This window comes from Acipenser ruthenus, chromosome 12 (genome assembly GCF_902713425.1).
Source record: "Acipenser ruthenus chromosome 12, fAciRut3.2 maternal haplotype, whole genome shotgun sequence".
Lineage (NCBI taxonomy): Eukaryota > Metazoa > Chordata > Actinopteri > Acipenseriformes > Acipenseridae > Acipenser > Acipenser ruthenus.
The window spans coordinates 38740011-38757188 of record NC_081200.1 but is presented as its reverse complement, the minus strand read 5'-3'; the positions used below and the strand labels follow the sequence as shown (position 1 = coordinate 38757188).

At 39.7% G+C, this 17178-nt stretch overlaps 3 long non-coding RNA genes across 4 annotated transcripts in view; 2 read left to right on the top strand and 1 right to left on the bottom strand.

The window, feature by feature from the left end:
• Positions 1–1005: 1005 nt before the first annotated feature.
• LOC117417196 (uncharacterized) lies at positions 1006–5639 on the top strand. Its single transcript, XR_004663858.2, has 4 exons — positions 1006–1060; positions 1211–1268; positions 2873–2988; positions 5536–5639. It is a non-coding gene; the product is annotated as an uncharacterized LOC117417196 (long non-coding RNA).
• LOC117973213 (uncharacterized) lies at positions 1949–15156 on the bottom strand. Its single transcript, XR_004663859.2, has 3 exons — positions 14736–15156; positions 6907–7045; positions 1949–5711 (listed from the first exon to the last, which is right to left on the bottom strand). It is a non-coding gene; the product is annotated as an uncharacterized LOC117973213 (long non-coding RNA).
• Positions 6984–17178, top strand: part of LOC131740114 (uncharacterized) — a 36149-nt gene continuing 25954 nt past the window's right edge. For both annotated transcript variants that reach the window (XR_009330765.1, XR_009330766.1), the window contains exon 1: positions 6984–7062. This is a non-coding gene — a long non-coding RNA (uncharacterized LOC131740114). The remainder of the gene's footprint in view (positions 7063–17178) is intronic.

Sequence of the window (17178 nt, the reverse complement as noted above, 5' to 3'; positions counted from 1 at the left end):
AATCCAAACCATTTACTTGCCTGGACAAATCAAAAGACCATCCCCATTGGGATATATATATATATATAAAATGAAATAAAAAATAATCCTCACATAAGCATCATCAATAAATATTTTCAGTGATTCTGGACTTTTAATAGGACTGGAGTGAAGTTTATTGTAAAATAAAAACTAAGACTGCAGTTTTGCTGCCCTCTGTCAGCAGCCTAGAAATTGCACTTCATATGACCACTGAAGTGGCTCTGCAACTGCAGTTTGACATGAATAATAATGAATTGCAATGCAAGCTAAACTGTGGTTGTTTTGTGTCTTGCAGTAGTAGATTATTAAGTTAGTTGGGTACATGTTGAAGGCTGTGTGTAATAACAGTATTGTTTCCAGTGCTTTAATATATAGGGAGTCCCATACCCATACATCAGGCAACATAAGCATCATTAGTTTGCTGTATTTCTTTCAGGAGTGAAATGTCTTTGGAGGAGTGAATTGCGATCATGTTAACAGGTTGTGTCTTATTTACAGAACATCCTAATCAGTATGCCATATGATATTGCCTGTGAAGCCAGTTTCACAAGCCTTTGTAAGAAATGTCTGTCTGACCCCAGCTGATGGATGCAGCAGCTGTGCACTGTGGCATATTTATGAAATAGCAGATCCTTTTCTCTAGCTGCTGTTTTAGGTCTTTCTCTAGCTGCTCTCTGATTTTGCTTTCACATTTCACTGAAACAAGCCAGCCAAACTCAGTTTGTATGCCCACACCGGCTGAGACCACCTACTGAGTTTTCATTTAAACTGAAAGGGACCGAGTGGCTTGGGAGCGTTCATATATGCTTTCAAAGTAACCGAACCACACTCCAGATCAAAATGAGCTGTCCGAGTGAGTCAAGTGAGGATTAACTAAGGACCGTGTAAGGTTTACAAAAAGGAGGCTTCAATAAAAATAAGTCTTTCTTTTCTTCACTAATCAGGGACAGCTGCCTGTCCAAATGGGACATTCACTGCACCAGTGCAGGCTACAGACCAGTGAATGTCCCCTCTTCCAGAGTCAATGATGGCATCTGTGGTGAGTCAGGTTTAAGGCCATTTTGAAAAAAAACATTTACCACCATGTTGAGTTAGCATGTTTTGTAGCATCAGCAGGTTGTTTACTGTTATCCAAAAAACTACAAATCTATAGAATTACAAGTTTTTACTCCTTTTTGTTCTTTTCCAGACTGCTGTGATGCTACAGATGAGTACACCAGTGGTACTGTTTGTGCAAATACATGCAAGTGAGTATTAGCCTTGGCATTCAAATAAAAAGGTGCAGGGGACGCTTGTTTCCTGGTGGGCCTGATTTCTGTTCAGTTTTGCACCAGTACAAACTAGCAATAAAGAACTCCCACCGTTATTTTATCTGCTTCTACCTAAAGCCAGATTGTTTCTTGCTAAATATCTAGGCCCTACGTTTAGGTCCTTTGCTGTAACCACTAGGTCACACTGTCTGCCAGTCCACAGCTTTACTCATGATATTCCAGAGTTCCACGAGGGCACTTTGACACTTCATCTTTCTTGTTACCCTTTAGGCCAACCTTAAAAAGTAGAAAATTAAACGGAACAGTTTTTTCTCTCCCCTGACATTCATGGTTTATCGCAGAGCCACGGGGTGCAAGAATGTAACCTTTACTGTCCCCCTGCTGCTCCACTGCTTTGTGTTTCAACAGTGTATCATTTACCAAACTGACACACTTGACTGCTACCAACGTTCATAGTGATATTCACTGCTGATTGCTTTTTAAATGGCAAATACATTTCTAAAAACCAACAAAAGCCACAGTGGCCCATTACACAGTGTTCAGTTTGTATAAGGTTAGAAAGTTCTGTACTGCACTGTGTCGCACATGCAGAACAAGGGGATCGTTAGAAAGAGAAGAACTGTTATTTTTTCATTTATTTTCATTGGTTTCCGCTGACGAAGAACCAGTTCCTTCACACTATGGACACTTGTATCTTACATCGTTAGTAGCACAAAAACAAGCACACCCACCGACAATGCATACCACGTTGTACCTAACAGGGCACATCCATCTTGCCTTTTATTTCCCCTCCCCCCATCTCACACTATCTCTGCTAATATCCTGCCTTTTGGCATTTAGCTCAGACACCTATCTGTGACTTTGAGTTTTGTTAGGCTGTGCAAAACTGCACGTAGCTGGTTTTGCCGATGGGAAATGAAAGAACTCGAAACTTACACAATACTGTATAAAAACTTAACATAAAAGCATATTAAAGCAACTGAATTAGTAAGCACATAAAAAAAAACACATTCACACAATTTAAACATAATGATTAAAAACAACTTAATTATAAAAGACACACACATAATGTAAAACATATAATTAATAACATAATTAATACCTCATGCAGAAAGCCATCACTACAGACCCTTACCAAGTTTCCCATTGTAGCATATTAAGTGTAATAAAGCTTATTGTGTGGATGGTAAAGCATAAATGGGCATTGTAAAGCAGAGAGAGATATGGTAACACATATTAAAAAGCATGGTACATGTGTAGTGTAATCATGGAAAACTGCAGAAGTACCCTCAGATTCGGACACTATTGAAAAGTTGCTGTAAAGAATGTCCTAAGCAGGTTTCGTCACAATTGGTGGTCATTAACTCACTGTTGAATACCGCTAATGAAACAAGATGCAAAAATGTGATTAGGTTCTTGATGCATTAGTGAGCCTTTGTTTTCAAGGTATGAAATGCTGGAGAATGTTGCAGTACACTTAATAAAGTTAGCTCTGTGAAAACCCAGCGTCCATTACACATGGACGAGGTGTGCACCATTGCTGTAGACTGGCTCTGATCGGATCCCTGCCTGCTTGCCAGGGAGCTGGGGAAGAAGGAGCGAGAGACTTTGAAGCAGCTAGCCAAGGTGGTGAAGGCTGGGCTCCTGATAAAAGAGCAGCTGATCGAGAAGGCAAGGAAGACCAGAGGCGATGAAGGTAGGTACCAGACCTGGGCTCAATTATGAGGGGTTAAATGTGGTTAAAGCAAAGGGCTTGATACCAAGAGGTTCCTGATTCAAATCCCGGCTCAGTCACTCTGTGTGTGTGTGTGTGTGACCCTGAGCAAGTCACTTAACCTCCTTGTGCTCCATCCTTCAGATGAGACGTAAAACTGATGTCTTCTTGTAAGTGACTCTGCAGCAGCAGTTGTTGATGCATAGTTCGCACCCTAGTCACTTTGGATAAAAGAGTCAGCTAAATGACTAATTAATAATAATAGCACACTACACATTATCTACAAGCAGCTCCTGATTCAGCACGTTCTGAATAGATTCATGAATGGGGAGCACTGTTTCAGCAATGTAGACTTTAAGTACACTGTGAGATCATTGCTTGAGTTGGTATGTAGATTTAGTGTCAAATGATAAACTGTTCAGTTTACTTTATTGCACCTGACGTGTACATCTTTCCAGATATTTGTGGTACTTGGAAGAGCTACAGTACAGGCTGACAAATGTTTGTCATGTTTGCAGAACGTTCATTGAAACTGATAGCCACAGTCGGTGTGTGCATAGCATCCTGCTTTAGTAAATTAACCTTGTTGTTTTCCAAATGCTCTTTACTCCACCACACAAGCACCTGTCTGCAAATAATTCAGATTTATCGGATTGATTATTTCAACCTGTGTATTATGTACAGCTTATGTACTGTATAACGCCCAATTAATGTTTTTTTGTTTGTTTGTTTTCATAAATGTAATATTCCACGATTTATTTTTCTAGACAAAAGGTCCCATCCATTGTTTAAACGTTGCCGTTCATTTTACTGCAGGTGCTTTACAAGTTTACAAAACATGTAAACATGGCAGCTTTAGCAGTAGACTACAATGAAGGATTTTTCTTAGAGTGGGATACCGATCCCTGCCAATGACAGTATAGGGGAGACACCTGCATGTATAGCACCCTCTATCAGTCATGGTACTCTGGACAGTTAGCCATAGCAAGAATCTGTATTGAGACTGTCAGCCATGGAGAAGAGCTGTGTAGAGGTCAGCAAGTAACCAGATGCATGTAGTAGGCCTTGAAAATGAATAACTAAACAGTCGCGTTCTTGAATATTTATGTGCCTAATTAAATGGATGGCATGCAGTACGAATAAACATAGTTATATACACAGCAAAGCTGTTGGCAAGAGCAGCTGGTGTGATAAATAACAGTCGCAGGGACTTGCTGGAAATGCTGAAGTGAGATTGAGACTGAGGCAGGTTTGATTTCTAGCTTCCTGGAGCAGCTTGCAGGTAATCGCTCTGAGCTGCGTGTGCCTGACATTCAGAGCGTTCTGTAGTGTGTTAAACTGACGCATTTACAAGAACTTTCAAAGCAACAAAACAGCTCAATGATTAAGCCTTGGTCTCTTGGTATTGCCGAACTCCTGCTTCAGTGACTCCCTTGCTGGGGCTGACAAAGGTTACAATGACCTTCCCAGGGCATGTTGACGGCTTAGGTTTTCAAAACAAGTCATTAAACACACCTTTGTTTCCCTTTTTTCTTTTTTAAATGTTGCTCTTTTTTTTCAGAAGGATATACTAAATTAATTCACATATACTGTTATATGTTTGAATTGCATATGCTCTGTATACAAATAGTAACCACTACCCCACCAGAATAAACCCTAGTTGCATGGCAACAGGCAAGACAGATTGATTTATTAGAAATTAATTTGTGAGCCAAGCTCCTATAAATATGCTGCATGTTAAATTCAATACGAGAATGACATCCCCCTGGGTCCATGTTTAATATCTTTCTAGTCAGACATGTTTACAGGCGCCCTGGTGTAACGCATTGGAAATGCATTGTGATTAATGTTCCTGGCTGACATTTAACTACTATATTTATGGCCCTTTTACCCTCTTTCAGGGGAGATTAGCGGGGTGGAGGAGTGAGTGGGTTACTGATAATGAAAGAAGGTTTTTAAACCAAGATGAATGTATCTGTGTCAAAACACTGCTGTGAAGGCTTGAGGTTCTGGTTCAGAGAGACCCTGAGGATTAAAAACGCAGAGCATTGAAATGTCAGCTTTGAGAGACCTGGGATTGAGAGTTTGAGAAGCACAGAAGATGAAAATGAGACTGAAAGTGCAAAGGCTGCCCGACTTCGTTCTGCAAGAAACGGTGTTGATTTGATCAACCGATATAGAGATGTTTAAAAAAATGCAGCTGTGGCTTTTTAATGCAGGGTATATGCTGATCAAATCAACTGCTGTGCACTGTAACTACCCTTATACAAGTTTCCCATAATAAAAGCAAAGTGTAATAAAGCACAGTGACACCATGGTAAAGTATAGGTAAGCATTGTAAAGCAAAGAGAGGTATGGTAAAGCATATTAATAAACATGGCAAACCAGGGTAAGCTATGGTAAATGCATAGTGTAACCATGGGAAAAGCAAGGTATAAATATAGTGCAAAAATACTGCAGTGAACTTTTATAAGGGTAAGGACATTGATTCAGAAGCTAACTGGCTTAATCTTGGATTGCGTTTGACAGAGAAAGCTGGAGAAGCTCCAGGAATCCCAAAGAGCCTTGGAGAGTGAGGCGGAGGCGAGGCGCAGGACCAAGGAGGAGGCTGAGGCTCTGGGGCAGGAGGCCAAGGAGAAGCACCGCTCTGCCTGGAACGGTGAGACCATTCCTCTGCACTGCTCTGGACAAACGTTTTGCATCACCTACAATTTTAGGATTGAGACATAATTAAAAAAAAAAAAAAAACACTACATGAACATAATTTAGATCAGTTATTTAACATCATGTAATCAAAGAAACTACAAAATAATATTGCAAGTCTACCAGAAGCCATGATGGTAGTACAGTATTTCATGTTAGAAACTTTATAAAGCACACTAATACTTCCTTTTATATACTATTGAACACAAATTTCTAGTTTTATAATAAAACTGTGTTTGGAATCAATAGCCAGTGCTACAGATTTTTTTTGTGTGCTGTAGGATTGGGGCTTCCCTGTGCAGTCGCTGTTTCTTTTTTTCTTTCTGTTTTTGGAGGTGTAACTTTTCACAGTTCTGTAGCTTTCTTTCACACCAGGAGGTGTAGCTGGAAATCCAGCTCTGGCTAGCAGCTCTGCGGTTTTTTTGTGTTTTTTTTTAAAAGGTCGAGGGGGCAAGGAGGCTGACGTTCTGGTAGGATTCTGCTGTGATTCCGCTGTGGTTCTGCTGCTTGTTGTGTTGCAGAGCTGCAGGCTGCCAAGAGGAAAGAGCAGGAATCCCAAGCTCTTTGTGGAGCCTGACTCTGACCACAGTGGAGTGTAAGAGACAGGCTTGACTTCATGACTTCCTCAAGGGTACAGGTGTAGTGGTGGGAGCTTGAAATAGCACACATTGCACCGGCCAAACCAACACCAGACCCTGAACCAGGATCAGGCATTGCTAGCATGGGTAGCCACATGAACCCACCCTCAAACCACAATTCTATGATAGCTTTGAATTATATTTGTCCTGAATTTAATTGTATATCAACGTGTTTTAAGAAGAAGATTCTCTTATTGGCACTTTTTTGACTCGGGTGAAACCAATTATTCCTGCCATAATGCTGGCAGTTACTTCCTGTGTTACAGGCAATAGGACTCCATCTGAGCCTTGTACTCTTTCATCATATGCTGCCTGTGTGCGGTCTGGTGGGATCCTGTTACTTGTTACGCAGGAAGTGAATGGGGAGAGTGCTTCCGTCAGACTCGTAGCAGATGGAAGCATGTCATGGCCTTCACCTGAATGAAAATAAAGTCTGGAAAACGAACAAGATCAGAAAAAACAAGTAGGGGTTTTGTGAGAATGTTGTTAAGCTGATGAGCAGGACATTCCTGTGCCCGTAACATACACACCCCAGCCTGAGAAATAAATCTGCACTTACAGTAGTAGTTAGCCTGGACTTGCAGTAGCTCTGTAGCCTCTTCTGCTGTACTGATCAGTCTCTGACGTGTGCCTCAGAATTTCAGCACCTGAAGTTCAGGCTCTCCCCAAACTGGATGGAGACGCCGATGGGACAGTGACTGAAACAGAGGCGCGGGTGAGGAAATGGTTTACTTTTAATTTATTTTTCTGAACCTGCGGGCCGGTTGCCAGATAAGCTCTGCCACTCCTGATCAGTGAGGGAGACAGGCCCTGTTTCTCCCACTCTGGACACTAGAGGGTAGCACCTGCTTGTATAACATGTATTCGGTCATATTCCATCTGTAGCGCTCCTAGGTCAATATAGAATGATGTCTGTACCAGGGTTTACATTCAGGTGAAATTCACAAGAATCCACAGTAAGGCAGGCACACATATGCCTCTCTCTCTTTACACCTTTGCAATAGGTGTACAAGATCGTAGCTCTCCCTAAATATTGCTTTTTTTGTTTTAAAGTTTTACAATCGTGTGTAGTTTAGGGAAACCCTTCTATTGATACGCATTATTGTGTGTGTGTGTGTGTGTGTATGAAAAGGGTCGATGTTTTCTAGGAATGGATAAATACCGGCCCGATAGATTTGGAAATGAGTGGAAGATGAAATTGACCTGAAATTCTGAAATGCTAATTCATTCTGGTCGAGTCATTAGAATTTTATGATGAATACTGGTCCTAGTGATCTTTATTTATGACCTTTTGTCATTTATTTTTGAGTGTGCATCGTACCACTGAGAGAAAAGCACAGTAAGCATAAGTATTTAAGATAAAACAAAAAAAAATATATATAAATATACTTTTTTTTTTTCATGGAGTTGACCTCAAAATATTTCAAGACAGTGTTTGGCACAACATTAAAAACAAGTATATGGTATGTAACTATCTGTCTATTCTACATAAGGTTTGGGCGAAATCATTAGAAACACATGCCATATTGCTGTCGATTAGGCAACAAGGACAGCAATGGTTCAGTGTGACAAGAGGGATTTGTGACCATTCTTCAATGGTTACCTGCCTCTAGTTCCTTTGGGGTATTTGGGGGTGGAAATCAGTTCTACTCTCCAAGTATCACTGGTACACCAGAGTGTAACCATTAACCTGCCACCTGGAACACTCTGACCCTTATGAATGTTTTGAAAAAAACATCAGTAAGAACTGCCACAAAGAACAAATGCAGTAATTCTTACATCCACTAGGGCAGTGTTGCACGGGGGGCAGGTAATGGTTTTAAAGAGTATCCTGGATGTGTTGACTGTAACAGAAAATGATATACATAGTGGTTCTAAACATAAAGGAGACTGTGTTAGTTAAGATAACTGATATTCTTTACCTGTGACAAGTTGTTCTTTAACAGTTTGAAACGTTTTGGAAATACTGTATGTACAATACCACCAAAGAGCAAAGGAAGTGTCAGCATCTATTTTAGTCCTGTACATTTGCAGTTATTTGGAAGCAGAATAAACACATATATTAAAATATGGTATTCCGCAGCTGGTAAAGTGATGACATTGCTGGTGGTCACATTACTGGAGTGTTAATGGCCTCTGTGTTGGTTCTGTCCTGGCAGTTAATGACCTGCATGAGTAAACAGTCCCTGTAGGTCATTTGACTACCATTACAGGACCAACACATAGATCACTTACTCTATTATAAAGCGGATCATTTCTGTACTTTGTGGAACCAAATCTTTTTCAGTTTTAAACAAGGATCGACACTGGGTATTCTTCCGTGTTTTATAATATCATTTTTGGTACCCTCTGCTTAAGATTAGGTCAGCTGAAAGACACAATTAGTCTTTTGTAACGAAATATATCAGTAGCACCAAGGGAAGTGAAATACATATTTCTTATTTCCAAAAGACTCATTTGAAAAGTGGTATGTGTGTGTCTGTGGAATGTAATCCTATAGCTGAAAAAAAACTGAATTTGCATGAAATGAGTGGCTCCTTCATCATTAAACTGCTTACACACTGTAATCATTAAAAATGTTTATTTATTTTATTTTTTTATAAGAAAGAACCTGTTGGTGTTTGAAAGCTTTATAGCACCCTCTTTGCGGAGAAACAAACATTTGTCAGCTTTCCATGTGCTAGCGGGATACAGGCTTCTCGTAACAGTATCATAAACTCACTGCCAGCAGTAGGGCTTCTGTAGGGCCTAAGGTTGCTGCTTGATCGGGGAGCTAGGTGATGTGCAGTGGGCTAACCCACTAGCCTTTCACCTCTGGAGGGAGGCCTTGGGTTGAAATTAATTTGGTGGTCTCCAGTTAGCCCCTCAGTGTGTAGCAAGTTCTTATCACTGCTGTGTGTGATGTAAGGCAGATTGCGTGTCAGCAAGTCTGGGAGAAACTAGTGACTAAACTGTTTGGTGTGTTTACAGGTGACAGCTCCTGAACCCCTGTGCAGACTGGCTCTGCTAGAGAGAATGATGCTGAGTCTCAGCATGAGAACAGGGGGGAGAAGAGGAGGAGGAGGGAGAAGAGGGAAGGAGAAGGGGAAGAGGGAGAGGGAGGAGGGGTTATAGTTTTCCACAAAGCAGGCTGTCCCAACGGGTGTCTTTTGATATGTCGCTCATTGAGCTCCACAATATGGCTGTGGATAATCAGTATCATACAATGTTTAACAAACCCCAAAAAATCAAGCGTTGTGTAGTCTGGTTAAGTCTTTTTTGTGTGTGTTTTGTTTTATATGACTCGAAGTTTGGACACGCCCAGTATTCCATGACCTTGACTTGGATGGCTTTCCACCATACTTGAGATTGATTTGAGAAGCTTCCCCTGGATTTAATAGAGCATTTACAGTGCCGAGGAATCTCCCAGGATTTTAGTCATAATAGATACTTAATCTTGAAATCCCTCGTCACTATTACCTTGATTTACATGGCAAATAAAAATCTGTCAGCTACTATTTTTAAGTGAAATCCCAGGATAGGTGCTTGATCAAATCCAAGGGAATTCCCAGTGCTGTAAAATGCTCAGATAAATCCCAGCTGTGGCTTGTTCTGACAGGGTACAGATAGATCAAACCAATCCCTTCATTCTCCAGTATGACAGTTACCTCCATGTCTTACTTACTTTGTGAGAATGGAGCATGAAGCACATACGATTTGAAAGCATCGTTTTTGTATACTTTGCCTTTCTGTGCGTGGCTACACATAACTTCTGAAACACATCTGAAACAGCATTCCGTTCTGGTTCCAAAACATCTACATTCAGCAGATATGATTAGTATTCAGACAAACGAACCCTCTCCCTTACTCGCATAGACCCTCATACAGGTTTCAAGGGGACTGGGTGGGTGGTGCATGAAGCATTCTCCCTATGGATTCCACTGAAGCTTGTTGTTTAAGGGTTTACTGTTGCAGTTTAAACAGCACTGCTGTCTCTTCCCATCTTCTAGAGCGCCCCTGTGCAGATGCCAGACTTTGAAGAGACGACACAAGCTCTTATTGAAGGCAGGTTGTTAAAATATATATCTTTGGGGCATATAAAATTCAGAGCTTAACATTACAAGTGCATCATATGAATAAAACATATGTAAATGTATTTATTGCTATGGCTGAAATGCATTAATGAAATTATGACCCTTCATTCCCTAGTAAATTTGAACGGTAGATTTGCATATATAACAAACATTTACTGTGCATCAATGCTGCTGTTTATTTTCTTGGATCGATTGGAATGTCCTTTTGATGCATGAAAAATAGATTGCAATGGAGTGGGGAGATCAGATCTGGCCAAGGAAGAGTTCTGAACCGTATCAGAACCACACGCAATCAGAGCAGCCAGCAAATCAGACCAACAGTGCTCGCCCAAGCTCATATGTGTGGTTTGTAAGCTTTTCCATACTTGCCAAGTAGAGGATCCAGAACTCATTATTGCCTGTCTTCTGGACATAGCCTTACGGGTGCCTGGTGATATGCTGCCATCTACTGAAAAATGCTTCTGATCACACATATTTAGACTAATTATGTGAGTGAGGATCCTCGAATGGAAACCTCTGTACACTGCCTTCGTGACAGTGAGGTGTAGCCAGGCTTTAGGGTCAATTCCTGGTTTTCAGTTCCATTTCAAATGCATTTTTAAAATCAGTTCCCAATTGTCTTCTAATCAATTCCAACACATTAGCAGTATTCTGTTAAAATGAGCTTCTCACAGTGGCAACAAATTACATTGAAGTTACTGTTAGTCAATTAAGTTGGTTTCAAATGAAAGCAGTTTCACAATCATGACAATTATTATGTCTCTAAAATATAAATTCCAGTCCTTCGAAGGAATTGATTTTAAAAAAAGGAATTGAAAATGGAATTGGATTTGAAAAACAGGAATTGACAAGTTTCAAAGTTTAAAGCTAAAACTTACAATACAGTAAACAATAATGACAGGTTACCACTGTGAACCTTTTTTGTGTCAAAGTGGAAAAATCACAAAAAAAAAACAACACATATCAAGGGCATTAGCCAGAACAGAAATGTGCAGATTTAAAATGGGGATTTATTACCCTCCACGGCATTATTAGATTTCTGTTTGTAAAATGTTGTTTAAAATAATGTGTGTGTTGTTTTTTTTTTTTTTGCCTTCGGGGCAGGGCAAGCGCCATGCTGTGCTCAGAGCTAATAATATTCCTAAACCTGTGTGCTAGCTTTCTGTTTAACTAGATTATGGGGTTACAGGGGTCCCTACAAAGACAGAGAAGAACAGGGAGAGGGAAGGGAGGACTGAGTAAGGCGGGAGAGGCTCCAAAGTGGTTTTAAGAACATTAATATTTCATGATCCCCAATCTTCCTTTAGGGGGTTCCCTTACAAGCAGGCAATTAGTAGCAGAATATTCATGGCACTCTGCTTTTTTCTTTTTCTTGCCAAACAATTAGTGTCTTAGCAACATGCAGTCTGTGGAGTAGCAGCTGTGGGTCCCTGGTTGTGATTTCTGCCCTGCCTGGTGCTCTGTGTGTCTGTGTGTCTGCGCGGATTCACATCTTTGTCTTGGTACTGTAGGTGGCTGGGATGCTAGCAGTTTACAGTTGAAAGGTTTTTCTAAATATCTGCATATCAAATAAATAGGTCAGGCCGTAGTGTTTAAGCAGTAGGATGTGAACAGTGTAAGGGTTTGGTTCGATATTCATTCAAGGTCATTTTCACTTACCCATGAATGGTGCACTCTTGTCGTCTCATCCACATTTCTGTTGTGTTATCATAAAGTAACAATGCTCTGCTGAAAGGCTGCTTATGATGGCTTTTTTGATTTTTTTGATAAAGTTAGAGTCTGGTTTCACAGACCCTGATCACTCATCTCAGACTAATGTTATTGTAGATAAAGTAGTCCAAAACTAGGGCTAATCGGGGGCTGTGAAAACAGCCATAAACATTTAAACATGTTTAGAATCCCAGATTTGGAATCCCAGATAGGCGGGGAGTTCTGGAAGTCTGCAGAATTTGGAACAGTTTATTTCGTTTTAAATCCTTGATTGGGATAAGAACATAAGAAAGGTTACAAACGAGAGGAGGCCATTCAGCCCATCTTGCTCGTTTGGTTGTTAGTAGCTTATTGATCCCAGAATCTCATCAAGCAGCTTCTTGAAGGATCCCAGGGGGTCAGCTTCAACAACATTACCAAGGAGTTGGTTCCATACCCTCACAATTCTCTGTGTAAAAAAATGCCTCCTATTTTCTGTTCTGAATGCCCCTTTATCTAATCTCGATTTGTGACCCCTGGTCCTTGTTTCTTTTTTCAGGTCAAAAAAGTCCCCTGGGTTGACATTGCCTATACCTTTTAGGATTTTGAATGTTTGAATCAGATCACTGCGTAGTCTTCTTTGTTCAATTCTCTTAGCCTGTCTACATATGACATGCCTTTTAAACCCGGGATAATTCTGGTTTCTCTTCTTTGCACTCTTTAGAGCAGTAATATCCTTTTTGTAACGAGGTGACCAGAACTGAACACAATATTCTAGGTGAAGTCTTACAAATGCATTGTAAAGTTTTAACATGGATTTAAGTTCAACACTTCTCACAATATATCCGAGCATCTTGTTGGCCTTTTTTATAGCTTCCCCACATTGTCTAGATGAAGACATTTCTGAGTCAACATAAACTCCTAGGTCTAGCTGGTGCAAGTAATTAGCTACTTTTCCAGGGTTTTTGAAAACTTGGTTTGTTCCAGGTCCATCTACTATCACCTAATTGGTTCCAAATTAGTTTCCTGCAAGCTTCCCTCAAGGGTGTGAAACCAGAAAGACTCCAAAGAGAACCCGAGAGGAGAGATGAGTGTCTCTTTCTCTTACAGAATATACGTGATTAATTTAACGCTAGCCTACCAGATGTAACCTTGAAATTACAGTGCTAAGAGAAACATATTAATAAAATTACCGTTGACAGTTTTCATTAGAAGTGTTAGTCGGTGGTAAAATTGCTCGCTTTCATGTCAAAACTTTTTGTCTAATTTTATAACAGCTGGTAGGTTTATTTTAAGTATATTTATTGTAAAAGATATGTTACATCTCATTGGGGGTTTACGTGGTGAAATATTTTTTTCAAATAGTGCTTCAATTTATACACGCACACACACACTGTCTGGTGGGGGTTTTCTTACAGCCTATCAAAAATCTTGAGCAACAATAACTGTCCAGGGAAACTGGGGTAATATAGCAACGGAAATAATAGTATAATCCACATTACAAAATCCACACATAATTTGATGCAATTGGTAGTTCATCTCAGGGTACCACCTTATTTTAGCCCTGTATGTTAACATTTGCCGTTTGAACCCACTTTTGTCCTGTTCTCATGTGTACTCAATAAAGGTGTTCCAAAAATAATTAATCACTGAAAGGGTTCAAGGACTGAGTGTCAGGAGGTAGGGATGTGCTTTTGGTAAATTTTTATGAACGTTTAAACTCTTTGCAATGTCAGCGTTTAAACCATATTCACATTCACACACTCTTTATATTACATTCTGATACTGACAGCTCTGGTTAGTATTTGCTAAGCAAATAAACCCTAAATAAGCAAATAATGTTTTAACATTGCAAAGACTTGACTACAAAGTTTAAAAAAAAAAAAAAAACACGTACACATCAAAGTTATATTGAAATGTTTATATTTATGGTTGTAATTAAAGTTGCTAGTGAAGATATAACTATATACATATTGAACACATTTTCGGATAGTATGTTTTTAGAATAGTGTGTTTCTTAAAGGTTCATTTAACAACAACAAAACAGGAATCTGTTCCGTATTTTTTTTTTTGTAGTTTTTTTTTTGTTATAAGTAACTTTGCCCAAAATAATACGGTTTAAAAAAAAAAAAAAAAAAAAAAAGAGACGAACATCACCCACTGTATAGCGCGAAAGCAATTTGTGCTCTATTGAAAAAAGTTGGAAATAATTTCACTTTTGGAAAAAGGTAATCACCAGGGATAAAACAGCACAATATATTTTGGAATTTTAAAGAGCACTGCGACTGATATTAAAAAGTCTGCCTCAGAGATTTAAAAGTTTGCGGTCTTTGATATTCGCAGGGGGATTTTTGAGATATACGAGATCAATTTCTGAGTACTCGAATCAATCACAACTCTCCTCTAGGCCTACATACTGTACTAGTGTACATAAACCTCCCAACAAGTCCTATTTTAAATGCCAAACTAACACACAATCATGTAATATATTAAGTAATTAATATAATGCTTGCCTTCTTGTGCAGTTAATTGTATATGGTCAAGTATTACTAAATAACGTAAAGTATTCAAATTCACGTATCCACACAACTTTACATTACATTGTAAAAAGAGATGCCTGGCCTACCTGTTTGAAGTGTGTCTCAGAGGTCCTTTACTTTAGTGCAGTAGTTCCAACATACAAATAAAAACTGTAACATAAACGGCCGTTCGGTCCAAAAGCTTACAGATCAATTTCAAGTGAAAAAAGCCTTCCACCTATGGGAAGATTGGGGAATGGGGTCCACGAGTCTGTGGTAATTGCAACTTTTTCTCCCTTTGGAAGTTTTGTATGAACATCTGCAGCACGATTTTCTTAAGTTTTTCCAACCTCATCGTTATTGTTTTATGGGTCGGCACAGTATTGGGATAATCTACATCGATTTCAAAACTGCTGCATTCACGATTCACACGCACTGTCCTCATAGGAGATAACGTGATCACGCCCAATGTTCTGCTAAATCTATAGCAAATGCTGTTATGAATGTTGATACCATACCACGCTTACTACAGGCATAAACACACACAGTGCACCAATGAAGCGGCAGATCGACCGAAGATAAAACCCGCCCCAGTGTCAATCTTTCTGTTGCACCAATTAGAAAAGCTACTTGGAGGCAATGGCCAAAATTTTGTAATGTCCGCCCTTACTGTGGCACTAGAGCAGTCTCGTACGCGACGGACTACTGATGATAAATTACTAAAATGAATGCATAAAAAATATGCGTTTGGTGACATTTGTCACGTGACCGGTTATACGTCTATCATATTATTAAACGTTTTACCACTTCTTCAGAGTTTATACGTTTAAACGTTTAAAATTCCCATCCCTATCAGTTCGATGGGAGAGCCGTGAATGTCATTCTCACTTTTTTATGAGCTTTCCGGGTTCACAGTTATCTGAAGCCAGTGTACTAGTCTTGCCTTTCACTGTGGGTATCAGGAACGCTGTTGGCTTTCTCTGAAACGGTTTGCGTTACGGGATTTTTGTGGTCACAAGGGTCAAATATATGTTTCTGAATCCTGGTAGATCTAAATAATGGTGTCATCCTTATGGCCTCCTGACGTTTACATATTTTTACAGACCAGAACTACACTGAATAGATGAGTGTTTGATTTTCATAGTCTTTGGTGCACAAGGTCCTATTTTAATGATTTAAACAGCACAGTTATTTATATCAAACACTGTGTAGATCAATTGAATAGACCCCAATATCTGGTTCTGGGTTTAAAAAAAAATAACATAACATTCCATGCAATTACAATTTAGCCATAGCATGTACCAGTGTGTTACACCGCCACTCCACTGTGCAAGAGTTAAATAATTTTGATGGCAGAAGAAAATTACTGCAAGTGGAAGGTAGGAGTAGGCTAGGGGGAAGGTGGGTGGAGGAGTTCTATAACGTTAATGGCCTCTTTTTATCCGGCAGTAACAGTGCTACAAATTAGGATCTAAATTGGCAGGCTGTGCTCAGTTAAGCGATGGAAGGTGATGGAGCTGGAAACTGGAGCAGAGTATTGAGTATTGATCGGGCTGGCAGAGATGGAGTGGGAGCGGAAGCGAAGCTGGGTCACAGGTTTGCATTTTGCTCCTCTGTCCTACAGAGGGAGGTACAGACTGTACAGAGACAGAGTGTTGCGTGCGTCAGAAGCACCCAAATCCTGCTGGATTGTCATGTTGGCTTAGCAGAAATATGACGTAAATCACAAATGTTGTGCAAAAAAAGCATTCTATATATAAGACGAGTGTCCAAAAGGCCAATCTTTTGGCCCTCAGCTGGCTTTATGAAATTTCTGGACATTTTAGTTTGTCAGTCGATTTTTTAATAATTTGACTTTTTATGCTTGTGTATAGATCTTTTCTGAAACATTGTCTAGGTCACCCAACTTCGATCTTCGCTGAAAACATGTAAAGGTGTCTCTTAGAACCAGCAAGCTGGCAAAAAAAACAAAAAAAAAAACAAAACCTGTTTTCTTGTAGAACCCAATTAGCCATCTATTTTGAAGGCTTGGTTCAAGCTGTCTCTAACGCATTGAATGGTAATGTCCAGATAGTGAGGTGCTGCACCATTGGGGATCAGCTCCTTTAAGTAACTTTGTGCGCTCAGGGGGAGACGTGCTGTTTTTATCAGCTCTCTTGTTCTCACCTTTATGTATCTCATTAAGCTCTTGATGTTATGCAACACTCTTTGACATGTAGGTAGGGGGTTGGTGCTTCAGACACCTGTTGATTTTGAGTGTGGAGGTTGTACACCTCCGTAACTCATTAATAGAGGGGTGCTGTACCTTTCATTTACTGTAGCAACTATTGTAACATGCTGTCGCTACCTTAAATGATGCAACAAAAAACAAATTACAATGTAATCATCTATTAAATGCAAACATTTCACCACATATTGATAACAAACCCAACAGACTCATTTAAATCAGTCATTTTAACTGTGCTAAGGATCCAATTGCTGTTTGCTGTATAAAGGATAACAGTGTTAATATCCCCTCCTATCCTATGGAGTTCTGTATCTAGTGGGAAG